Source organism: Lissotriton vulgaris, chromosome 1_2 (assembly GCF_964263255.1).
Source record: "Lissotriton vulgaris chromosome 1_2, aLisVul1.2, whole genome shotgun sequence".
Classification (NCBI taxonomy): Eukaryota; Metazoa; Chordata; class Amphibia; order Caudata; family Salamandridae; genus Lissotriton; species Lissotriton vulgaris.
Genome location: NC_141686.1, coordinates 78,311,251 through 78,339,051, shown reverse-complemented (window position 1 = coordinate 78,339,051; position 27,801 = coordinate 78,311,251). Strand labels below are relative to the sequence as shown.

General features: G+C 47.9%; 1 protein-coding gene across 1 annotated transcript in view; it reads right to left on the bottom strand.

Annotated features, from left to right (window-relative positions):
* Window positions 1-27,801, bottom strand: part of B4GALNT3 (beta-1,4-N-acetyl-galactosaminyltransferase 3) — a 919,815-nt gene that overhangs the window by 209,253 nt on the left and 682,761 nt on the right. The window lies entirely within an intron of this gene.

Sequence of the window (27,801 nt, the reverse complement as noted above, 5' to 3'; positions counted from 1 at the left end):
ATAGTTCTAAATGTACCCAGGGCCTGTAAATTAAATCCTACTAGTGGGCCTGCAGCACCCATTGTGCCACCCACTAAAGTAGAAAACATGTATCAGGTCTGCCACTGCATCCTGTAAGGCAATTTTAAACTGCAATTTCTACCTGGTAAAATAAACCATTTGCCACACCTAAACCATCCTTTTAATACATATAAGTCACCCCTCAGGTAGGACCTAAAGAACCATAGGGCAGGTTGCACTGTATTTAACATCTAGGTTTAAGTTTTACATGTCCTGGTAGTGAAAAACTCCAAAATCTGTTTTTCAGTAATGTAATGCATTCATCTCCCATAGAATTACAATGGGTTGCCTTATTACATTTAATAAATGCTAACATTTGATTGGAAGCAGATAGAAATATCATGTTTAGACTCAAATGAATTGTAATTGAAATCCCTCTTCAATAGTAAAGTTTGATTTTTAAGTTACAATGCTGAAAAGGTCACTTTTAGAAAGTTTAAATGTTCTTATTCTAACCATATGTGTCTTCTGCCAGTGTCCTGGGTCACATGACTGTGAATAGCTAAGCAGATGGGTTTTGTGCATTTCTCCCAGACAGTTAGACAAAGGGCAAGTTGGGCTATCCTGCCAGGATGGTTGGGGGTGACGTTTTCCCTGCTCCACTTACATTTCAAATGGCTTGCCTGCAGCACACACATAGAAACCGGACACTAGTCTTTTGTCACCCAAGACTTCTTTGAGTTTTTTCAGAGGAAGGGAAGAATTGTACAGAACCAGGGTGTCCCCCAACTTCAAAGGCTGGCAACAGGTATAAATATTGGAGCCTCAGAGCAACTCTTCAGTACAGCCTAAACGTGTGAAAGACTTCAGAAGGACTGCCTGGCCCCCCAAAGGACAGCTCTGTTGCTGGAGGTCTTCCTTGCTCCCCAGAGGGCTGTCCTACGGCTGAACGCAGGACTACCAAAGTTGATTAGCCTCCTGTGTGAGCTACGGACATAACAAGCTCTTGAAACCTTGAACCCTGTGCCTTTGCTGGTATGATACCCAACACCCTATACCCCACCAAGTGGTGCCCCTAGGTCCTGGACCTTTGGATGTCGTGTTAAAGGTGCATCGCAAGTCAGCCTATCTTTGCGGTAGCTCCTGCTACTTTCTTCATCGCAGCAGAAAATCCTGTTTGGCAGGACTTCTCTGCGAAGATATCCGGCCTCGTGCAGCCCTCATCTGTTACAGCCTGCAGCTTTGTCAGGCATGAGATTTTTGACATCCAAAAAAGTGATAAAGTCTGGAGGTAAAAATCTCCACCACTAATCCATCCAGTGGCTCCTTGACAAAAATGCCTCCTCTTTGGACACCCTTTGCTGCCTGGCCAAACTCTAGTTTCTCAGGAACTTTTCTTCAAAATGTCTTCCAAGTTCGAAGGTAAGCCGAAATTGGGCCCAATCTACCTCGTGTATATGATCCACACTCCGTCGGGCTCGACCTTAACTTTTTGGCTATGCCCTGGTCTTGCACGACCAGATACCCGCGGTTGGCTCTATGATCTTTTAGGTGCAATTTTGCACTAAAACTTTTAAAAAACGTAACTCTGGTTCTATGGAGTCAATTTAATTAATTGTGGCGTCAATTTATTCATTAACATTTACTCTATTGCTTTAAAGTGGTGTGTGGGTTTTCTTGTGTTATGTTTTCACTTTACTACTGTTTGTAATTTATACATTGCCTCTAAGTTAAGCCCGACTGCTTTTGTGCCATGCTCCCACAGGGAAAAGCAGAGTTTAATTTAGTAAATTGTGGTTCACCCTGACAAGAATTGTGTTTGTTGCTTGAGTGGGGGTTTCACCCCCTCAACCAATAAACCAATTTCTTACAATGACGCACCATATTCAGATAACTCAGTATGTTTTCTAATATATACCAGCCTGGTCCATGCTCCTAAAAAACACAGCCGGCTCTTGATCGTTTGTGGTGCCAAGGCTATAATGCAGACATAGTGCTCCAAGAACGCAGAATTGTTTTATAACTCTCCATATAAAAGCAACTACTTTTGAAAAACACCAGGGATTGGCCTCATTCATCCAATATTATTTATGACACTTTAAACAGTAAAAACATTTATTGTGGACCATCTTCTACAACCTCTGGAGCTTAGGCCCCACTGCAGGGTCTAACCCCTGCGAGTAATTTTAAAGAAGCTTATATCATTTTGTGGCAGAGGTTACATGAAACACAAATAGAGTAAGCTCTGTAAAATCTACTACTGTTGAACAGCTATGTTCAGAAGCTGGAGATTTATTAATCCTAGTAGAGATGTTTGGCCGTGCACCTAAAGCAAGTTTAGACATCTGTGTGACTTCTGTGATTCAAAATCAGGAACATTCCTTGTTAAAGTGTACAACTGACACTTTAATTCTGAGCCCTATGTACAACTGTGGATCTCGAAAGACCAGAAGCTTCTGTAAGAAACCAAGAGCCAATGAGAGGGAGAGGACATGACATTGAAGCTGTTTGGACGTTACATCTTTTCTCGTGGACTGGGAAGCAGTGTCTTCCACAGGGGGGAATATCTTAAAAACCAGAAACAATAATACCATTGATGGTGTAGATCAGAGCTTTCCAAACTGTGTGTCCAGACACAGTACTGTGTCACCTGCAAATGGTGGGTGTGTTGCGGGATGACACCGGTAGTTTATTTATTTCAGGGACCGAGCCTCATTTCCTTCCTGTACGAGCGGCATTACACTTCTGCTGCTGAGGGCTGCAAGGCCGAGTTGCAGACCCGCTGGAGCCAGAGAAGCAAAGAGGCTGGTGACGGTCTGTTGTAACCATTCCTGGCAGCCGCCTGCAAAGACTGGAGGAAGCTGCACATGAGGGATGCGGTGTGAGTGGGTGGCCACCGAGGCACAGACGCATCCATAACTAAGGTAAGGCCGACCCAAACATCTCCCGGAGGCTTTGCAGTGTCGGATTTTCCAACAAAGAAGGTGCTTAGATTGACCTGTAGTGTAGGCCCTTGCTGGTATTGTGTAGGGGCCCTGCATGCAGGAAGGAACTGCATGGTTGCTGCTGCAGGGGTTTGCACTGACATGGTCTTCGTGGGTCCAAGCCATGTGAGTGGTGCTGAATTAGCAAGGCAACCATCAGAAACACTTGGGGTGAGTGCATACGGTGGCACAGCCCACTCGGGCACAGAGGCGCCACAACAATGCAAGGGAGGCCTTCATCACCAGTCACTCACTGCCGCACCATGGTGAAGCAGCCACAGATTTACAGAAAAGTAAGCAGAAAGGGGATTAGGGTACGAAAGAGGTGGGTTGGGGAGGATATGTTGTGGTGTATTGAACAGAGCAGGAATGGGTGATAAGGGATTAATCATGGTGCACCCCCTCGCAAGAAGTGAAAAGGAGATAGCAAAAAGGTAGGCGTACATACCAAAGTATTATTCAACTGGGAGGGTTTTTGGGGTTTTCCAGAAGTGACAAGGCGCGCACCTGAGTAACCGCAAAGTAATTGCTACTATAAAGTACAGAAGTCCAGGCAAGAAGGGCGGGCGGTAATCCCTCGTAACCGCTCAAGGTTGGATCAAGAAGATCCACACAAATTGCACAGTAACAACAAGGCCCCTGCACTGGAGAACCAACAGTAATGTCTGGGTGATTTGCAGTTTCAATGAGAAAGGTAAGCTGTGCACATCAAGACTTTCCAAGTAAATAGACCATTTGGTGCAATAAAAGAGTTCAGAAGATGTAAAGTTCTTGGTGTATAACACCGGTTTAATGTTCCTCTGTACTGGCCAACACGTGTTTCATCGCAGGGAACAGACTGCGAATCTTCAGGGCCTCATATATTATGGACCGGAAATGGTGGTGTGGCCAACCCGATATGGGTGAAATGTGTAGAAAATAAACGTTGATCGCGTAGTTGGTAGTTTCTCATTCGTATTCAATGGAAGCCGTAACCGGGAGGAGAAGGCTTGACGCAGTAGCGCTCAGAGTAATAGACAGGCGGATACACCTGACTGTCCGTGTTCCCCCTCCTGTAGTTCCCGGCGCCGTTTTTCAAGGACGGTCCATAATATATGAGGCCCTGAAGATTCCAGTGCAGGGGCTTTGTTGTTACTGTACATACCAAAGTAGAATGGGCAGGGATGGAAGAGGAGAATGAAAAGGGGGAGCTATATGGGGTATAGCCAGTACTGTTTAGTTATGAGAAGCTTGAACAGTGAAGAAGATTTTTTCCATCAGTATTTTAGCCATGTGATTCACGTGAGCTGCAATTCAAACTAAGTACTTATAAATAATCACATAACATCCTTTTATGAAGCTCACAAAACTGTGGTTTACGCCTTGCGCCTACGCTTGCCTTTTTGTTGATGTTCATTCTTTGTTTTTTCATATATTTTACTTTTACTTGTGAAGTTTGCCATTGTCGTTATAAAATGAGGCAGAAGTTTATGCACAATTTGAGTTTCTGATACAGATATGTGGTACATCTGGCTATTTTATTATTTGGGAATCTATTTTCACAGCCAGGCAGGATGCGTTTTGCCACTTCAATTCTGCATGATGTCTGCTACATCAGCCGTCTCTCTTGATCTTAACGTGGAATAAAACCCAATCCAAGATTTGTTATTTTTAAGAGGAGGTCTTTCTTTAAATTCATAGTGGTCTTGCCCCAGCTATATCCCTTCTTCCAATGCAGACATTCAGAAAATGCCACTATTATAACTTGTTCTCTGTTTCAGACATTTACTATTAGGATTTGGGAAGTTGATGCAAACTTGAGTGATCTTTGTGACCCAGACTCATCACTTGCTCCGTATTTTTTTTGGGGTGGAGTTTTATATAGCTGAAACTAGACCCGAAGGTACCTGAGCACCAGTTACGTTAAAGACGAACACGTTCATTTTTGTTTGGCACGGGAATATTAAGTGATTTGCCCAGAATCACAGAATGTTAAGCGTCTCTGCTGAGACTCGAACCCTGTGCCCCAGCTCAGAGGTCGACCGCCCTATCTTTTAGGCCACATTCTCTCTCCGTATAACTATGAAATGGGGACAAAGTGATCCTAATGTACATTGACAGTGGCTATGTCTGACTTAAACCATCACTGGGAAACTAAGCTCGAGAGAACCTAAAGTGGTTGGAGGGTGAAGTGTGAAAAGAGTGTCTGCTTCAACTCTTTGCTTGTGATTGGTGCTCTTACCGGAAGATCGTGATGGTGAGAAAGATCGAGAGCTGAAAAACATTTTTTTGCGGCTAATGTGTTGTATTATCCGCAGATCAGTACCTGCAGTAGGACAGTCAGCTATGCGTAATACAAGTTTCAAAGACATATCTTTGAATTGAGGCTGCAAGAAACCTCTTTGCTTCCTTATATTTAGGAACAAGAGGGTTGTAATGTACCTGGATTACATTACAATGCCTAAAAGAGCAAATTACCTCAGAATAAGGCTTTTATTGGAAAGAAGCGCTATGACTTATGAAGAATGTGGTATTTAACTGTACATAATGCTGTTTAGAACAGATTCCAATTGCTTTATTAACCATGCTGCTTTCTCAAATTTGCTTGGAAATGCACCATTTGTCCACTTTTTTCAAAATGTTCTCCTGGGTGGGAACCCCCACCCCCAGATCCCCCCTTAGGGGGTTCTGGCTCGCTGGCTACGCTTGCTCGGCAGCAGGCGGACTTTGTGCATGGTTGAAAGGGTTGGCAGCGCGTGCACCCTCCCTTTTTGTGTCATAAATCACTGGGGCGTGTGTCAATGTGTGCATGATTATATTATTGTATCAGGCACAAACCTAACCTTACACCCAGTTTTGCCAGTCACTGTCTTTGTTAGAACAGATTCACAATTGCTTTAGTAACCTTCCTGCTTTCTCAAATTTGCCTGAAAATGCACCATTTGCTCCACTTTTTTTCTCAACATTTCCTCCGGGGGCGAACCCCCCGATCCCCTTTTGGGTGTGTTGGAATCGCTCGCTACGCTCGCTCGCTACACTACCTTACCGTGTCACAAAAGAAAATAAGTTACTTAACTGTAACTATAGTTCTCCAGTATTGGAAGCTTTAATAGATTCACATACCTGAATCATTTCCCCGTCGTCGAGATGGGAGTCTCCGGTAAATAAAAAGCAATGCTTAGTCGTATAGCCAACTGAAAAGAGGCTTAGACCCATTTCTCTTTTGCAACCCATAACCTTTGTTATGTAAAAAAGGACCAAACTTTTCCCTTAGCCAATCAGAGCTCCTCACCCTCTAGAACCCTCCTGAGAGAACCTTCTGCCCCTTAGATTTTCGAGCACTTGTGCTATAACACCCTTTGTGCCTAATCCGAGGTGAGCCTCTCAGGGGAGGAGGGTGGGCGTATGTGAATCTATTAAAGCTTCTAATACTGGAGAACTACAGTTACAGGTAAGTAACTTGTTTTCTTACTCCAGTATTGGAGCTTTCATAGATTCACATACCTGAATCAGAATAGCGAGCAGTAAAACACAGCACATTTCGTTTTGTCACCTACTTCTCCCAAATAGGTAACAAATTATCTTCCCTTAGAGCAGTAGCTGTATATAAATATGCATAGACAAATTATTCATAAATTATATACCAGACAGCATACAACAATAAAATGTGCTTCTCTTACCAACAAAGGAAGGAGGGATGACAAAGAAGGTTTCGCGTTACTGGAAAAGGTTCCTCAGTACAGCTTGTCCCACTGCTACATCGCCTCTTGCATGAGCGTCTAGGCAGTAATGTCTGGTAAAGGTATGTGTACTCCACCAGGTAGCCACCCTGCAGATGTCCTGAAATGGAGACGCCTGAAAACAGAGCATTAGAGGTTGACACCGTTCTTGTAGAATGTGCACGAACACGTGCACCCAACAGCTTCTCTGCCGCCTGATGACAGAATTGAATGGCGTTTGAAATCCATCGTGCAATTCCCCGTTTTGACAACAGGAACCCTTTCCTAGGGGCACTAAAAGCCACAAACAATTGTGTAGATTTTCTGAAAGATCTTGTTCTTTGCAAATAGAATTTCAGACAACGCTGAACATCCATAGTGTGGAGAGTCTTCTCTGCAGCTGTAGATGGTTGAGGAAAGAATCTTAAGGATCAATGGCTCATTCAAGTGGAAATCCGTTGGTACTTTTGAAACAAAATTTCGGATTTGTTCTGAGCACCAACCTGTCCTCTCTGAATTGCAGATAGGGTTCCGGCGTTGTAAGTGCCTCTATCTCTCCCACTCTCCTGGCTGATGTTAGAGCTATTAATAGAGCCACCTTCCAGGATAGGAATTTTAGATCAGTTCTGTGAATTGGCTCAAATGGTGGTTTCATCAATTGTGATAAAACAATGTTCAGCTGCCATAGTGGAGGGGGAGGCCTGATAGGTGGGTAAGCTCTAAACAACCCCTTCATGAATTGTTTTACAATCGTTTCCCACCACAAAGACGGACTCGATGAGTTTCTTCTTTATCTAGAGATAGCCGCTAGATGCACTTTAATTGAGGCATGGACCAAACCTGACTTTGCCAGCCGTAGTAAATATGGGATGATCTGATGTGCCTCTGCCCGCAGAGGATGTAAGTCGTTCTCCTGACACCACAAGCAGAATCTTTTCCATTTCATCTTATATGTTTTATTAGTGCTTTCAGTCCTTGCTTTTGCCAGGATCTCTCTGCATTCTGCCGGAATGTTTAAGTGAAGAAATTCTCAGTATTCAGGAGCCAGGCTGCTAATTGCAATGATGTCGGGTCTGGATGCCGCACCTGTCCGTGAGCCATAGTCAACAGTGCAGGCATTGGCTGTAGACGTATTGGTTCTGTTTCTGATAAAAGGAGCAGTTCCGTGAACCAGTGCTGCCTGGGCCACCAAGGGGCTATCAGTATCATCCTGCACGGTTCCTTCTTCATCTTTTTGAGCACTCGCGGCAGAAGGAGAATTGGCAGAAAAGTGTAGGCAAAGACGCCTGGCTAGGCCATCGAAAACACATTCCCCCACGAACCCCGTTGGTGATGCCAGCTTGCAAAAAATTGGCATTTCTTGTTCTGGGCTGTGGCAAACAGATCCACTGTCGGCATTCCCTATTTGCCAAAGATTTTCAGTAGTATGTCCTGATTGAGTTCCCACTCGTGACAGGTTGTCTTCTGTCTGCCTAGAGTGTCCGCTGTCGTGTTTTGCTCCCCTGGAAGATGTACGGCTTTTAGAGTTACTTTGTGACTTATAGCCCATTTCCATATCTTCTGAGCTTCTCTCGAGAGTGAGAGTGATCTTGTGCCCCCCTGTTTGTTTATATAGTGCATCGCGGTCGTGTTGTCTGTCCGCACTAACACCGATCTTCCTTCTGCTCTTGGCAGGAAGGCTAACAATGCCAAACTTATTGTCCTCAATTCTAATAGGTTTATGTGAAGGTGTTGTTCCTGTTTCCATCGGCCGCTGACCTGTAAGTCTGCTCCCTATCCTTCCAGAGAGGCATCCGTGGTACCCACTAATGGAGCTGGTTCGGTAAGGAAGGAAAGAGCCACCAAGATGTTGCTTCTGTGAGTCCACCACGTTACCTCCTTTAACATCGGTTGCGTGACGTTGATTTTGTCCTCGAAGGATCCCTTTGCTTGGCACCACTGTAGATCTAACGCCTCTTGTAATGGACACATTCTCAATCGACAAAGGGGAATGAGTGGTATGCATGAAGACATTGTCCCCAGAAGCGATTTGTACTTTCGGACTAAAAGACACTTTCTTCTCCTGAACGCCTTGGCCAGAAATACAAGTCCCAATTGTCTTTCTATGGATGGGAATGCCTTGTTCTGTGACATGTCTAGGATGGCACCTAAAAACTTGATCCTTCTGGGTGGTTGAAGAGACGATTTTTCTACATTTAAAGTCAGACCCAGATCTGCAAACAACTCCATGCATGCCAAAGTTGAAGCTTGAGCCGCTTTCTCCAATGGTGCCTTTATCAACCAATCATCTAGGTATGGGAATATTTGGTGTTTTTGTCTTCGGAGATAAGCTGCCGCCGGCGCCAGATATTTTGTCAAAATTCTCGGGGCAGAGCAGCCGGCGATGGCGGCAGCCTAGAGGGAGAGCTCCGTGCTCGAAGCGGCTCCCAGATAAATCCGGACATCCATCCGTAGTTTAAACTTCCCAGGCGGGAAGGCAACGAAGCCCAGGACCGGGCGGCAGCTAACCGGACCAGCGCGACCTCAATCCGAGGTCGGGAACCACGGTTCTTACAGTCCCTCGTGTGGGCCTATCCGCAGCATCCGGACCGGGGACCACAGTGGGCGACGGGCCGGGCAGGAAGTGGCCCGTCTCGGCCTTAAACTACCGGAAGTGCCCGGCCACGAAGAGCGGCGGCCGGAAACACCGGGGCGCCCAGTCACTAACGCCGGACCTCACGAGTCCGAGATTACAGGCGGAGGGTCCTTCTGAAGTGAGGGCTGAGCGAAGGCCGGCGCGCAGAACAGAAGCACCGAGGCGGCGGCCGCCATCTTGGGAGGCAGTGACCGAAGCGCCGGGGAAGGCGTCAGTGGATCCGCGCGGCTCCATACACCACGCTGTGAGTCCCCCGGGCGAACTGAGCGGCTGAGAGCACATTGGCCGAATAGACCCTGTGACACCTCCGCCAGGATTGGGTGCGGTAAGAAGGAAGGCGCCCGCACGGAGTACTCCTCATGAGCCCAGTGGGGTATACCAGACAGTGACCGAGGCCCCCCCACATACGGTCCCAAGCACTAGCCCTAAAGACCGCTAACAAGGGGTGGCACACGTGGAACTGCAGGAGGGCGGAAGGCAGTAGTCCCCGGTGGCATACCCCACACGCCAGCCCAGGACTTGATTAGCAACCCCACGCCACCATACAGCGACTGCCCCGTCCTGCCTGATTTCACTACTGGACGCAGCAACCAAAGCACCTCTCAGGCGCTACACCTCGCCCCGACACCCAGCGTGTGCCCCAGGACAACCCCCCGGGTGGCAGGGTGTGGAGGATAGGAAGGAGCGGCGCCAACTTACAGTTCAGCCAGCCCGAGTCACGTAGAGATGGCTGGCAAGGGGCCTAAAAACGCGGCGGCGCAGACGCGCCTGGACCGGTTCGCATACGAAAAGCCAGGCTCACCCTCGCAGGAAGCCAAACCACAATCGGGCAAGACGGCCGAAGTGACCGGTGGCAAGAAAGCGACCATTGACGACGTCATGCGTGCCCTCACACAGGTACAAGCCACGGTGGGATCAATCTCAGCCGAGATCACACTTATAAGGGCGGACTTTCACAAGATGACGGAAAAAGTGAACAATATGGAGGTGGTAACCAAATCCTTGGTCGAGGACGTGTCAGAGCTGCAAATCAGCATGGAACGCATCTCGAAAGAAAACAGGGAACTGCGCGACAAGCTCGATGACCAGGAAGGGCGCTCGAGACGGAACAACATACGTATCGTAGGTGTGCCAGAATCGGAAGACACAAGGGCAATGGACCTCTATGTGGAGAACCTAATCAAAGAGACTCTGAAACCCAAAGGACTCTCCGCCTTCTTTACGGTGGAAAGGGCGCACCGGGTACCGGGCGGGCGCCCTAAGACTGGAGCTAACCCCAGACCGATAATAGCAAGACTCTTCAACTTCAGGGATCGAGACGCCATCTTACAGGCGGCGAGGAACTCGCCCCCCATCAAGATACAGAACGCGACACTTGCATTCTTTCCTGATTACACGGCCGAGGTTGCACGGAGGAGGAGAACCTTCTTTGAAGTCAAAAAAGAACTGAGAGCCAGAGAAATCCCATATTCTATGCTTTTCCCAGCCAAGCTTCGAGTCGTAGCTGACAATAAGACTTGGTTCTTTGATTCCCCGGAAACGGCGAGGTACTGGCTGGAGGGATGGAGGTCAGCGGGCCTCCCTCGTCGCTCCAACAGACAAAATAGACACCGTGCTACAGGCTCCCGACAGGACTCGCAAACCAACGACGAAGATACAGAACTCCAGTCCCCGTTGGCCGAACATCAAGAGGACAGTGCAGACGGAGAACAATGATACACGGCAATTGTTTGTGGAACCGATGGAGAAAGAAAAACTACAAGGCCGCCATGGACACTGGGTGGAAGGGCCTCCGCAGCTGAGGAAGGGAGCCGCTGACCACGGAGAAACCTTCACCCCAGCGAGCAAGTACTATGTTATGGGTTGGGATCAAGCACTCTGCTAAGTTTGGGGGGCGGGCAGTTTGGAGTCCGGTGAGCAGGGGGGCAGGGAGGGGGGGAGTTGGGGGGGGAAGGGGTTCTGGTTCCTAGTTTTTACACAGGGTCATGTTAGCTACGATAGGGCACACACACACAGAATGGTGAGGTTACGATACACGGGCCTCCTGGTCCTCCACGCACGGAAGTCATCCATCCACATACCCGGCCATGGTGGGGGAGGACACTGACATAGGGCAGGTGGCCCCACTGCGCCTCATGTCCTGGAACGTGAGGGGTTTGGGTGATAAAATTAAGCGAGGCCTGGTCCTGCAAAGCATTAAAAGATTGAACCCCGCCCTGGTCCTGCTACAAGAAACGCACCTCACCGGCACGGCCACAAAGGCCCTAGACAGGAAAGGCTATAGTATGCTAGTCCATTCTGAGTTCACGAAGGGATCCCGGGGCACCGGGATATTGATTCACCGTTCCTCCAGGTTTATAACCCAATCAACGGCAGTTGACACACAAGGACGCTTCGCAGCGGTACATGGGCAGTGGGAGGGAAAACCGCTCAACGTGGTGTCGGTGTATGTTCCGCCGGCGCTACACACCATAGCCTTCCCGGAACTGGGGAAATTCTTACTAGACCTTCCAGAAGGGGACCTAATATTGGGTGGGGATTTCAATGCAGTGGCACAAGACTCCCTAGACCGGTACCCAATGCGTACACAAACACCGGGACACTCCAAACTACTTGACTTCATGGAAGCGCAGGGCTTAGTGGACATATGGAGGAGACTCCACCCAAACGATCGGCAGTACACATACTACTCGGCAGTCCACGATAGCCTATCGCGGATTGACTATTTCTTGACGTTGGGAGGGGGTCCCCTTGCCTTCACTGATTCCCAGGTTAAACCACGAGGAGTCTCCGACCACTCCCCGCTGACACTGACACTGTCCAACCAGGAACGGGCATACAGGCGAGCTTACCCCATCTACCCGGGTTACCTCAGGGAACCAGGTATAGCTAAGGCTTTAAAAAGAACCACACGATCCTACCTCGCCGAGAATGTGGGATCAGTGGATTCGCCTACAATCCTGTGGGAAGCCTACAAAGCAGTACTCCGCGGACAGGCGATTTCAGTGATCACACAGCACAAACACACACAACGTCAGGAACTGGGGGGCCTAGAGGACCAGCTAGACAAGGCAACACAGGAACACGAAAGGAACCCGACTGGGGATACCAAGCATGCGCTCCAGCTGGTTCAGCAGCATCACACTGGCTTTCTGCGTCGCAGAGTGAAAGACAATATGTCAGTAACTGCGAGCAGGGTGTATGACGTGGGCGACAAGGCCGGGAGGCTTCTGGCGTGGCTGGAGAAGGCGCGGGGGGGTCAAAGGGCCATACTCCAACTGAAGGACCCTAGTGGTGAAACACAGTCCAGTCCGGCACGGATAGTGGAACTCCTGGCAGACCATTTCCACTCCGTGTACTCCCCTGACTATGTGGTCACACGAGAATTGGCAGAGAGTTCTCTCATAGGGGTACCGGTCCGCACTCTCTCCCCAGACCAACGGGATGAGCTTGAATCCGACCTGACGGCGGAAGAAATACAAATGGCCATATCCGCGCTACACCCGGGGAAGGCGCTGGGCCCCAATGGTGTACCAATAGAGTGGTACAAAACCATGTCCGAAACGTTGTCCGCACCATTACTCGATATGTTCCGGGAGTGTCGGGTGCAAGGCCGATTGCCTCCTGACCAACGCACGGCCACAATTGTCGCGATACCTAAGCCCGGCAAGCCCCCTGAGGAATGCGGATCATACCGCCCGATTTCCCTCCTTAACGCCGAAAGTAAAATACTTGCGAAACTATTGGCCACCAGGTTGATGTCCCACCTAACACATCTAATACACCCTGACCAGTCAGGCTTCATGCCACACCGGAGCACGGCGCTGAATCTGAGGCGGCTGCATGGAGTGCTGGCCCGCGCCCCGCAGCTGGAGGAACCGGCAGCGGTACTGTCACTGGACGCCAAAATGGCGTTTGACATGGTGGAGTGGCGCTATCTCTTTGCGGTCCTGGAACACATGGGTTTCGGCCCGACGTTCATATCGTGGGTCAGACTACTGTACACCGAACCCGTGGCGCGGGTAACCGCGAACGGACATATTTCAAGGGAGTTTCCGCTGGCGAGGGGCACGAGACAAGGATGCCCACTCTCGCCGCTACTGTTCGCCCTAGTGCTGGAACCCCTGGCCACGATTATCAGAACCACCCAGCTGCTGAAAGGCATACAGTGGGGAGGCGGATGGGAGGATAGGATATCCCTGTACGCAGACGACATGCTCGTCTACCTCACGGACCTCGTGAACAGTATCCCGGTTCTATTGGCACTGTGCGAACGCCACGGTGCGGCTTCGGGATACAAACTCAACTGGTCCAAGTCCGTCCTCTATATGATACAGGGCGAACTTCCAGCCCTGCCGGAGGATTGCCAACTGCTCATAGAACGTTTCTCCTTTAAATACCTAGGGATACGGATAACGAAGGACCACTCAACCTTCCTTGAACTAAATCTTAAGCCCCAGCTGGACAGACTAAAATCAGATGTGCGCCACTGGAAAAATCTCCCCTTAACACTCCTAGGCAGAGCTGCGCTCTTCAAAATGATGGCGCTATCCCGCTTCCTCTATGTTTTAGAGAATACGCCAGCGACGATCCCCGTAACATTCTTCCGCCAGGTGTCGGCACAACTGTCCGGCCTTCTGTGGGGAGACAAACCAGCCAGGGTGGCGCAGGTGAAATTAACCAGGGATTGGTATAGTGGGGGGATAGCCCTCCCCAACCTCGAACTGTACTACTGGGCCGCACACCTCAAGGTGATCAACCAGTGGGTCCATGCAGCACAGGACGATCCCGCGTATGAGGCAGATCGACGCCAACTGGGCACGTCCACCCTCCTAGCCCCACTCTACAACAAAGGCATAGCAAGGAAGCTGGAGGGACCCACCAAACACACAGTAGCCATCTGGCACAAAGCGCAAAGGCGGCTGGCATGGGAGGGAGTGATTACTAACCTCACGCCACTATGGGATACCAAAGCCCTCGGTAACCTGCGCAGTTCAAAAGGGTTTGAACAATGGGACACCATCGGGATTTCTACGGTGGGCGACCTGTGGACGAGGGAAGGCGTGCTCTCCTTTGCGACCCTGAGGGAGCAATACAACCTTGAGGTGACAGAAACATATAGATACATACAAATTAGACACGCACTCTTGTCAGTGCTGGACCCAGGTATGACACCCCCGGAGTCGGCTCCGTTAGAGGACCGGTTACTCACGGACTACATGGAGTCCAGCGCAACCTCCCTCACCTACCGCAAACTGCTGAACAATCTGCCGGATCCCCTCGGAAAACTGAAGGAATATTGGGAAGACGAGGTTGGGGACCTGGACGAGGCAGACTGGAACGCAGCTCTGGCATCTCCCAGGGAAGCAGGTATTTCCACCCGATTCAGATTGGTCCAATTTAAAATACTCCACAGGGTCTACTACACCCGCACGACACTACACAAAATACACAGAGCAGACCACCCGCACTGCCTGAGAAATTGTGGGGAGGAGGGTACACTGTTTCACACTATATGGACCTGTCCAACCATACAGAACTACTGGAGGTGTGTAACTCGCACGATCGGCCAAACCCTCCAGAACCCGTTCACTCCCGATCCCAGAGTCTGCCTCCTAAATGTGTGGGGCCCGACAGACCTGTCACTGCATGCGAAGAGTTGGGTGGTCATTGGTGTAATGATGGCAAAGCGTGATATTGCAAAAAACTGGGGGGCACGGGAGGCGCCAACACTGGCGCAGTGGTGCAGAAACATGGATGTGCTTATGGTGACAGAGAGGGCTGTGTATCAACAAAGACTTAATCCACGCAAATGGAATAGAATTTGGACACCATGGAACACATATAGGGGGGACATTTGTGAGCCTCTTCCTGAGGAGGAGGATGAGGACAGCTCTGGGGACGAGGTGGATCTGGAGTAGTGGGGGGGAGAGAGGGATGGAACCCAGGCAAGGGACCTGCCACAAAGACTTGGGCACTACAAACCCAGGCGAGAATGTAAATACAAGTAAGAGCATTTAAGGGCCCCGTGGACACACCAATGTTATACTGGACTACTGTGCCGGATCGTGAACTTTGACCCTTGAAGTAGCAAGTTTTAAGTTGGGGGGGGTAAAATGTAAAAGTTGCTCTATTGATCGGTGGCAGCTGAATGTTGAGGCTGCTCAGATGAATGTATAACTGTCGTTTTATACCTTGTGCTAGCAACAACAAAAATAAAATTTAAAAAAAAAAAAAAAAAAATTTCTCGGGGCAGACTTGAGGCCGAATGGTAGCACTCTGAACTGGTAATGCCCCTGCCCACTGTAAATCGAAGATACTTTCTGTGGGAAGGATGGATGGGGATATAAAAATATGCATCCTGTAAATCTAGGGTGGTCATTTGATCTCCTGGGTTTAAGAGTAGCAGAATATCTTGGAGGGTCACCATTCTGAATGACTGTTTTTTTAGGTGGGCATTTAGAGACCTTAGGTCCAGGATCGGACGCCACTTGAGAGCATTCTTCCGGATCAAGAAGAAACGGTAATAAAAACCTTTTCCTCTTTGGGAGTTCGGTACCGGTTTATTGCTCCCTTTCGGAGCATTGCCCGAATCTCCCGACACATTCGAGATAGATGTTTGACTTCTTGATACGTAGGTGGTGTGGGAGGAGGGGAGTGTAGAAATTCTAGAGTATGTCAGAATCTTATTATGTGGAGGAACTATTGATGTAAATAGTGAGTTACTCTTCCATCCAGGGGAATATTTGGAGGGGTAGGAGCATAAGAATCCGGACACCGAAGGTTGTCATTGTCTTTTATTGCTGTCTTTACCTGGACGACCTCCTCTTCCTCTGGGAGCGGATTTAGAGTAGCTTCCAGACTGTCTCTGTCCGTACTGCTGCCGGTATTGTTGTGATGAGGTAGAATAGGAGGTGTATCTCCTTTGTTGGTATCCACCTCTATAAGATGGTTGTCCTCTTCCCGGGCGCCTCGAATGGGCATCTTCCGATACTGCAACGTAACCAAGGTCTTCACCATATCTGTGTCCTTCTTAATACTTTGAAGGGTTTCATCTACCAGACGCCCAAACAAATCCTCCCTGTCAAATGGCAGATCCAGAATCTCTCAGCCAACCCTGGCGCCGTAAAACTGCTGCTCCTCCTAGGGAGCGAAAGGTTGTGGTAGCGATGTCCATCGCGCAGTTGATGACTTCCGCTGAAGACCTCTCACCTTCTTGCAGAACCTTTCTCACCTCCTGTTTACTGTCTTCCGGAAGGAGGTCAACATAGGGTGCTATATCGCACCACATCTGCCGGTCATATCTGCCCAGAATGGCAAGGGCATTAGCTGCTCTGACTAGCAGAGCCGGCATTGAGGAGAACATTTTTCCTGTATTGTCCAAACGCCATCACTCCCTGTCCGGGGGCTCAGAAATAGGCGCTGACGGGTTCTTCGATTTTTGTTGCACTGCCTGTGAAATTATAGAGTCCGGTTTAGGATGGCCCAGCAAACACGCCAGTAAATCCGAGGGCGCCTTATACCTTTTGTCCAACCTAGCGAGCACAGGTGTAACTGTTGCTGGGGTTGTCATCACCTGCAAGCCTTCTTTCCATACATGGACGATGATTGGTATGGATCTGACTGATTTATGATGAGGCTTCTTAAAGTCATAAAGAAAGCATTCTGCCTGAGTTGTCTTCATATATTTTACAAAACAATGGTCCCTACATATGGCCAAAATGAATTACAGACAATTAATCAGAACACCTGATAAGTGTAGTGTCTAGTGTCCAGTCTGTCAAGAGGTTTTAATTAAGCGTTTTGGTCAATAAAACAAAAAATTGAAGAACACTAAGATAACAAGTGGGCACAGCCGTGACCCACAACATACAAGACAAAACAACGAAAGCAATGGCCAAAAGGGCAAAGCTACAATAGGTCTGTGAACTTGTATTCAGTATTTACAGACTTGAATTTTCATAACCACAACTTTGCATTTTTACAATATTTTTGTATCATATTGCATAAGGGGTTTTTAGCAAGTCGACGACGTTTCGATGCCTTATTAAATTATGGGCATCATCATCAGGACAAACTGTTAATCATTGTTGTCTTTTTACATAAATATCACTTATGCCTTTCTACATTACTTATACGAGAAAAAGTTACAAGGAGAAAATGAGGGAGGAAAAAGACAAAACAAATGAGGCATAACGTTAGGCATGTTTGCAAAAAGATTGATCTTCGTAATTGCGTGATTTTAAAGAACCATTGTGAATTTTATGTGAGGGTGAATGTGACAAGCATTTATACAGGAACAACGTTATCACAGGGTGCCTAATCGGTCGATGGTGGCCTTGAGGTGATAAGTAGCCAGAAGTGGGTTTTCACGGCGAAAGTGAAAACATTGCGTAATTAGAATGACGGTGTGAGCTTAACAACTATAAACATTGTGGCAGGGGGTGGCGGGAAGATGGCGCAGTTAAAAATTGGTGGGCCGGTATTCATACAGTTCCACTGGAGCATTTTGATGGTGGTAGGATGAGTGAGCATTATCGTCGTATTACGATCAAAGAGTGCAAACATGCACGAAAGAACGGCGCAATTAAAAAATGGAATTCGTGCAATTCCAATAGAGCATATTGTTGGTGGTGGGAGGAGTGAACATTATTGTCACATTGTGAACAATAAATGCAGACATGCACAAAGGGTCGGCGTGATTAGTTAGTGAGCCGGACATTTCTGCGAGCATAGTGAAGTGGAAATTGGTCGCATTACGAACAACAATTGAGTGCAGACAAGGAGTCGGCGCAATATTAAAAAAGGTGGGCCAGTATTCGTATACCTCCACTAAAGCATGGACCATCTGGAAACCAACACCATCTTAGATGCATCTAATCCTTTCCACAATGGCATTGCCTTGTAGAAAAGATATATAGATGACATCTTTCTGATTTGGACAGAAACTTCAGAAAATCTCCAATTATTCCAACACTGGCTGAATAACAATAGTGGCGGCCTAAAATACACCATGACCAGTAGCATTGAATCAATACCTTTTCTGGATCTACTAATAAAACACTCCGATGGACGTCTTACCACATCGCTGCATCGAAAACCAGCAGAACGTAATACCCTACTAGCATACAGTAGCCACCACCCCAGGGCCCTGCAGGATTCTCTCCCATTCTCTCAATTCTTGTGCATTAGACGCAACTGCTACTACAAACAAGATTACTTCTCTGAAGCTAAAACCCTTAGCAAGAAACTGAGAAACAGAGGATACCCACAGAAACTGGTGCGTCGCTCTCTGAAAAGGGCCTGGTATTGCCCCAAAGAGGCCCTGCTAGAACCAAAAAAGAAAAAGAACAAGACAGACTGATCTGTGTAACCACTTTCTTACCTGCTTCCAATGCTGTCAAAAAAAGTGTACTTAAACATTGGCCAGTTCTTAACGCAGGTCAACTAACACTAGATCGTCCAATGTTTGTATTCAAAAGGGCCAAAAATATTAATGACCACTTAGTAAGAGCATCTCTACCACAGCTACCTCTGAAAACCACACTCAATGATGCATGGGGTCTCCCACCCCTTCTGGGTCACACTAAATGTGGTAACTGTATATGCTGTGAGTCAACAATTGAGGGTAAAACATTTGAATTTGACAATATTAAGTTTGAGCGAAAATACTTTTCCAATTGTAATTCTGCCAATTTAGTATATGCCATTGTATGCCCTTGTCAACTTATCTATATAGGCCAGACCAGCCAAAAAGTAAAACTGCGCATCGGCCAACATCGAAGCAGAATCCGATGCAAAACAGCCAAAGCACCACTGGTGGAACATTTCTCTGAAAAAGGCCACAGCGAAAACGACCTGCGCTGGACAGTTGTCACAACCATCAAAGCTCCTCCAAGGGGAGCAGACATTTCCCAATTGCTTAACAAAGAAGAACTCCACTGGATCGTGAAAACTAATAGCATCAGAAATGGCTTAAACCGCCTTGAAGATTGGACCTCCTTGCTGTAATTACATATGTGTCATTATATTCATGTTTCTGAATCACCCTGCGCCGCTTTTTTAATCCTTTATAATCTTTCACTATTCCCACCACCACATAGCTCACCACCCTAAGATGGCCGCCCCATTGGTGAAGGTAAAGCACATGACCTCCAGAGTCCTTTTTCACTGTTTATAGTTTGCCCATAGCTCTAATACAGGCTGACGATTCAGAGCACACGAGCACCAGACTGCGTTAACCGCCACCGAGCATCCAGTCATCCAAGTAAGTCACTCCCTCACCAGTGATATGCTCAGAGACTTTCTAACATCGTCTCCGACCCGCTAACTATCGATATTTCTTCCTTCCAGAACGAGCTATTGTGCTCTTCCCAGTCCTCGGACACAGACGAGCCTATCCCCATTTCGGCTGCTCCTGGGTAATTTTTTTACTTTCACTGATCATGCACACTTCCTAGAACCGAGGGACTTGGGGACCTCGAAGTAACTGCCCTTTATGTTTCCCCAGATACCACTCTGAGTGACTAGCTATTGCTCCAAACATCCTTTTGAAACTCGAGTTCACTAAACTTGTAGGTATGTCCGGCTCACCCGGTAATCGCGGCGTTAATTTGTGCATGTCTGTATTTATTGCTCATTCCTCCCACCACCACCACATGCTTTAGTGGAAGTATACGAATACCGGCCCACCTTTTTTAATATTGCGCCGACTCCTTGTCTGCACTCAATTGTTGTTCGTAATGCGACCAATTTCCACTTCACTATGCTCGCAGGAATGTCCGTCTCACTAACTAATCGCGCCGACCCTTTGTGCATGTCTGCATTTATTGTTCACAATGTGACAATAATGTTCACTCCTCCCACCACCAACAACATGCTCTATTGGAATTGCACGAATACCATTTTTTAATTGCACCGTTCTTTCGTGCATGTTTGCACTCTTTGATCGTAATACGACGATAATGCTCACTCATCCTACCACCATCAAAATGCTCCAGTGGAACTGTATGAATACCGGCCCACCAATTTTTAACTGCGCCGTCTTACCGCCCCCCCTGCCACAATGTTTATAGTTGTTAAGCTCACTCCGTCATTCTAATTACACAATGTTTTCACTTTCGCCGTGAAAACCCACTTCTGGCCACTTATCACCTCAAGGCCACCATCGACCGATTAGGCACCCTGTGATAACGTTGTTCCTGTATAAATGCTTGTCACATTCACCCTCACATAAAATTCACAATGGTTCTTTAAAATCAAGCAATTATGAAGATCAATCTTTTTGCAAACATGCCTAACGTTATGCCTCATTTGTTTTGTCTTTTTCCACCCTCATTTTCTCCTTGTAACTTTTTCTCGTATAAGTAATGTAGAAAGGCATAAGTGATATTTATGTAAAAAGACAACAATGATTAACTGTTTGTCCTGATGATGATGCCCATAATTTAATAAGGCATCGAAACGTCGTCGACTTGCTAAAAACCCCTTATGCAATATGATACTAAAATATTGTGAAAATGCAAAGTTGTGGTTATGAAAATTCAAGTCTGTAAATACTGAATACAAGTTCACAGACCTATTGTAGCTTTGCCCTTTTGGCCATTGCTTTCGTTGTTTTGTCTTGTATGTTGTGGGTCACGGCTGTGCCCACTTGTTATCTTAGTGTTCTTCAATTTTTTGTTTTATTGACCAAAACGCTTAATTAAAACTTCTTGTCCGGCTGGACAATAGACACTACACTTATCAGGTGTTCTGATTATTTGTCTGTAATTCATTTTGGCCATATGTAGGGACCATTGTTTTGTAAAATATGTAAACTACCCAAGGTCCCTGCAACATACCTTTAGGGTTCCTTTGTCTTTTAAAAAATGAGTTGTCTTCATAGGCAGCTGAAATCTTTTTGCATCTCTCTCCATCAAGTTGTGGAATCCACCAATATCCACTGGTGGAGAATCCGCTGGCTGTTGGGTGGGTGATGCCGGAGATGGGATTAGATAGTCATCCCATTCTTTGTGGGGCTCCGTTAGCTCCCCTTCTTCATGATCGTCCTCATCCGTGGTAACCGGATCCTGGTGATGTTGGACCTGAGGTGTTTGTGGAGTAGTGTCCAGTAGCGATTCTCTGCTGCGGACTGGAGAAGCCGGAATAGAACAGGGACATGAAGGAGGAACTTCCTGAGGGACTGCTGACGGAGGAAACCTCTTCTTATAAACTGCCAACATTAACTGTAAGTCCATCATCATGGAGGATGGCATAGCGACCATCTCTTCCTGAGGTCCTTGTTGGTAACTATGTTGTGAGAGGCTATGATATTCTTCATAACCCTCTTCATCCTCATCCTCTTGACATTTCACGTGGAGTTGTGGTGGGCTACTGGCATACCCAAAGGGCCCATCATCCTCCTCTTCATCCGACGACTCCTCTTCCAAAAGGTGCAAAGGAACTAGAGGAGTAATCTTGCTCGGGGAAGTCACTACTGGTGTAATCTTCTTCCTTTGTTTTTCTGGAGTTTCTCTCATCGACGAGCCAGTCGACGAGATCGCCGTCGACGATGTTGTTGTCGTCATCGACACTGCACCAGAACCACTCCTCACCGACGACATAGTAATCGCCGTCATCACCGTTGACGACGAGCCCGTCGTCGACATGGCCGTCGTCATCACTGCCGTCGACGATGTCGTCGATGTTACCGGCGTCGACGCGGACGCCGTCGACACTATAACAATCAATGGCAGCTTCTGTACCTCTGTGGTCATCGCCGTAGACGATGATTTCTTCGTCGACACCCTCGTCAACGATCCCGCCGACCATGCAGATTTTTTGCTTTTCTCTTCAGGAATACTAGAGGATGGTTTCCTGAAGGATTCTTAGACCAAAGGTGGGGTCTTTGAAGGCTCAGAAGAGGCTCTCTTGGAAACTTTCTCTTTAGAAGTGTGTCCCTTGCTCGCCTTTTCTTTTTGCTGAGGAGATTTTGAAGTACTACGCCCTGAAGACCCATGAGTGGTCTTTTTTAGGGCCTTCTCAGGACGTTCCTCTGAGAAGTGAGCCTGAGGAGATCTTGTTCTTTTTTGAGATCTCCTAGATGTAGTGGAGGACTCCTGGTCACTATCACTAGAGACCGCCTCCTTTCTGGCCTCGATTTTCTGAAGCCATATCAAAAGGCGTCCCTAACGATCTCTAAGGGTCTTACTAGAGAAAGTGCGACATACCTTGCAGTCCTTGGCTTGGTGGTCTGGATAAAGACAATAAATGCAGTCTTCATGTGGGTCATCAGTGTAGAGTCTCTTCTTAGAACAGGTGGCACAGGCTCTAAAAAACCCTTCTTCTCTTTCCCAGGCATTCTACAGAATGTAGATGAGAACAGGTCACAATAATCTCAAATCCAAAAGATAGAAATCAAGTTTCTATAGAGCTGGATATCCAGAGTTTGAGCAGAGCGCAAAGGAGACTCCCTAACACAACGTGCCAATAGAAAATCTGAGGGGCAGAAGGTTCTCTAAAGAGGGTTCTAGAGGGTGAGTATCTCTGTTTGGCTAAGGGAAAAGTGTGGTCCTTTTTTACATAACAAAGGTTATGGGTTGCAAAAGAGAGATGGGCCTAAGCCTCTTTTCAGTTGGCTATACTACTAAGCATTGCTTTTTATGTACCGGATACTCCCGTCTCTATGACGGGGAAATTATTCAGGTATGTGAATCTATGAAAGCTCCGATACTGGAGTAAATTATGCATCTCCAAAAAGCATGTCACCAACATGAAAAGTTTGGAAAGCTGTGGTGTAGATACACAAGTATTCATGAAGAGTATTATTATTTCTGAAGTTAATACAAATGTCGCAGTAGGAGCATTATTCTCTCCTTTCATTGTATCTGTAGTGTGTATCATCTGACAACTTCCTTTCTCATTTTGCTCCCTTCAAAATGTTTTTACATTCATTGTCTGGAAGAGGTTGAGTTCCTGGGCCCTACACAACTGTACACTGAGTGCAACTGAACTTATGACCACCCAGCGCTTTTAAGTAGGCAGTAACCGCCTAGAAGTGCCTCAGTGTTGTCTTCTGCAATGAAAGTCTATATGCTGGAAACCACATCTCTTAAATATAGTCAGATATATCCACCAACTGATCTACCACTCAAGCATCTTGCTTGATAGGTAGAAAAACGTCAAATGAGTGTAGTGGAAGATGACAATAACTAATGCTCATGTCTGCAGAGAGACACTCATGGATAAATGCATCAAAGCTTTAAAGTGACCCCAATTTATTTTTAGGAAAGCGATGTCTGACTTCGTCTGTCAATACAGGCAATTTCGAATCACCTGGGGAGTAGAATGACAGGCTACCTTCCCTGAGTCAATCAGTAAGCATTGGTACTACAACTTTCATTTAGGTGGGCAGTGCATCAGCAATCACATGCAGAATAAGACGTAGAGACTTGTTTTATGGGGGGCGTTAGCGAGCCCAGCTGCAAGATGGCCACCGTCGGGTGAAGCTCTGCAAGCCAGACGGATAATCTGTTACTAATCCGGCATATTGGGTAGATATCGAGTCCCCAAGCTTGTGGGCGACTGCCATACGGGCCATGAGCTGCTGTCCCATCCAGCCCCGATATGCGACATCCATTATTTACTGAGAGGTCAGCGAGTGAGAGGCGGAGTGCAAGATGGTTGCCTGCTGACATCTAGGGAGAAGAGAGCAGTGCAGCACCAGAGAGAGGCTAAAGACATATCAACCGTTGGGGAAATTACTGCCTCACCCCCTGGTCCCTGATCTAAGGCCGGGGACCCATGACCCCGGCAACAAGACTGTGTGTTGAGCGGAGGCTGGGCCTGTGGCCCTGCAGGCACAGGTGAGGTGCTGAAGGCGGCCCGAGCGGCTGCGGATGACTGACGCCTGCCGGAGGGCAGTGGAGAGCAGCGCAGCCCCCGCAAGCGAGTGAGTTACCCGGGAGGGAGCTGACGGGAGCTAGGAGCGCAGCTGGGAGTGCTCCAACATAGTCTTATCAGGTCAACAGAACCCCCCGCCCCAACATACTCAACATCCCGCAAATAACACACAGACACCAGTGTTAGATTGGGAAAAGTTGCTGTAGGTTTATTACATACAACATTATGTAATCACGGTGGGTTATCTTACGGGCGATCTAAGGGCAGGCCGCATTCTCGCCACCTGCCCGCCTGATGAGCCAAGCAGCACAGTGGCGAACCACCCATCTGCTGCGCCATTATGGTAATTACTCTACTCACGCCACTTGCGGGGCGTATCTAGGCAAATCCCCGGTTGCACAGTCACACAACCGCCCGAAGGACTACTGGGGCACCGACACGGGTTCCTGGACCTCCCGTGAGGTTCCAGGTTAGGCTCTGGCACCCCTATGTGCCCGCTGAAGTACAGTGCTGCACCTCTCTGCTTCCGGATCGCCCTGTAACTCCGCCACAGCCCGGCCGGCAGACACCGTCGCCGTCTGGGTCCCCCACCACTTCGCTTCATAGGGAACCTGCAACCCTTGCTCTGCAGAGCTTTTCGTCAGTCCAATAGGAACAAGTCCAAAATGACAGGAGAGAGGTGGACCCTTTCCACCTCAAAGTGACCTTAGATCTAGACATGAACATTACATGCCTGATGAAACCAAGGCCCCTCTGTCACTAATCTGCAGATACCACCGGGTCCCTATTCCTTTACAACATTAGTGTAACCATCCCCGGTTCGGGAGGTCATACTACTAGGTAAATGACCAAGTGATGAAGAGGGGCCCCCACTGCTGATGGCGCTTCGTATAATACCATAGGCGTTCCAGCGCATGCCACTGAGACTCAACCACACACCTTCACACAAAGCGTCAGCAGACTACACCCAGGTTAAGTTACAACTACTGCTGTAACGCCGTCCTCCGCATATCATAGAGAAACAGTGGTTACGTTGAAAGCTTGTGCTGCTATACTCAAAAGAGCACAGGGGGCTATTGTAGGGATCAATACATATATAATGCTATATAACTTGGGTGGAGTCCCCTCATATGTTAATACAGGATGAAATGGTAAAACAGCTGGCTCCACCTGCCCTCTTGGGTTTAGTCTGAAGGCAGCTTAGGCCATGCTACCTCTAAGATAGCTTGTCTAAAAGGTTGACTCAAGACCACCACCAAGGGATGCTTAGACTGAAGCCAAGTGCCCCCTATGATCCTGACCAGAATCATGACATGCCTGCTGAAACCAATGCCCCTCTGACACTAATCAGCATATTACAAATTCCTCTACAGCAATAGTGTAGACTATCCCAGGTTCGTGAGGTTATACCCCTAGGTGAATGACCAGGTGATGAAGGGCCTCCCCTGCTGATATCGCTTCCTATAATCTATACAATAGGAGATCAAGCGCATGCCACTGAGACCCACCACACACCTTCACACAAAGCGTCAGCAGACTACACCCAGATAATTTTCAACTTCTGCCGAAACGCAGTTCTCCGAATAATCAACTGTAAACTGTGCTTTGTTTAAACGCTTGTGCATCTATACTTAACAAGAGTAAAGAGGGTAATTCAAGTGATAAACACATTTTATAGTATAAAACTTGTGTGGTGACCTTACATTTGATATACAGGAATGCAATGGTAAAACAGCTGGCATCACATGCCCCCTAGATTAGCCTGGAGGCTGCTTAGTCCATGCTACCTCTAGGATAGCTTGTCTATAAGGTTGACATACAACACCCGCCATAAGGGATTGTTTAGCCTGATCCCAGGTACCCCCAGAATTGGAGACATCAATACCTCAGGCCGACTTCTCACATTGGGAGGGGCTCCAAAGGAATCTATAGGTTACTCAAGTGTATTCACAAGGCTGTTCCAGCGCAAGCCAGGGGAGCCCAACCATACGTAAACGTGTTCGTGAAGCCATGTGTCAAATTCCTGATAGGAGCCCACCGAGCAAGCCACCACCCATCTGAGTGCAAACAAGCAAAAGGGGTGTAGGACACCAGATAGATCCTGTGAACCCCCGCACACTAAGCAGGGAAAGAAGTGAGGGCCCCTCCCCATAGAGCGCCACAGAAGAAGCCCAGACAGCAAATCTGTGAATTGTATCATATTAAGGTGCCAAGATGAATTTCCACACAGCAATTAAAGAGTTTCATAATAACTGATAAGAGTGATCCCATAGCTTGTTCACCCAAACTACTCGCCGCACGAGATGCTGTGCAGCCTCCTACTGGCCCTAACTGGAGGAAGTAAAGCGTCGCCCGCTGGGACAATGTGCTTGTGGTGAATCGCCGCTTGTATGCGTAACTACCCAAGTGCATGTCAGAGGAGGATACCCCAAATACTGTCGTGCGAACAGCCCGGATCCCGCCAACGCTGAGCGGCCCCCAGGTACATCCGCCCCAAAGCCATGGAACATATGCTATCCCGGAGACAGAATTAACCAGCATGTTTCAAGACCCACACGTGTAATTCTGGGTCTCGAAAGGCCGGAGAACCAGAGAATGGGTCTCCGAGCAGCTCTACAGCTGGAAACAAGGACCCATGTGGTGCTACCTGGAGAAATAGTAGTCCTGTATCGACAATGAGCCAAGTCGAGAAATACAGAGGCAGGCGCTGCAATCCCAGTTAGGTGACCCAAAAGAGTCCCCTCACACTAAAGCTGAGGTCCTATCCCGGGTAGCCCTACCTGTTGTCCAAGGGCCTTCAGGGTGCAAGGCACCTACTCTAGTTCGCTTGTTCGCCCCCGGGGGTGCTAGCCCTCCACTGACGTTAGGGAAATGAGCATGCTTGAAACTAATGGGTGCTGGAGAGCGTATGTAAAGGGCGGTTCGAGGGATATATCAAGCCCTGAACTGAGCATGCCAATATCTGCGCGCTGAATGAAGCAGGAGCCAGCCCAAGGAACTGCCCCTTGAAGAGAAATGTGCATGCTTGAAACTAGAGGGTGCTGGAGAACGTATGAATGGTCAGTTAATGAAATGGACCCAGCCATGACAATCCATGCCAATCTCTGCGCGCTGCATGAAGCAGGAGCCTGCCCAAGGAACTGCCCTTGTATAGCGAGTTGAGGGGGGACATGCAACCCCATTCAGTAAACTTCGCACCGCCCCGCTGCGCCCACAGACCCACACCAATGACAGTTTGTTATGGTGCCTATCCTGATGGCACCTCAGGAGGCCCACCAAGAGGGTAGGGAGGTACTCCAGATGGTTCCTGCAAATGGAACAGAACCTCCCTAAAAAGCCCTGTCCCCTCAATAACAATATAAAATCACTGTGCAGGGGTAATGCCCTCACTGCCACACACACCAAGGGCCAGCCTGGTTAACTGTAACAAGAAGCAGGTCGACCCCATACATTCACGGAGGTAGAAACTATATTACTTATCACAATGGTAAGTCAGAATAACTGCACTTGTTACTTCACCTCCCATGACCACCTCCGCCTCAATTGTCATGCCCTCGCTATAGTCTGGCGGGAGCCTCGCAAGATAGAAAATGATATTCTC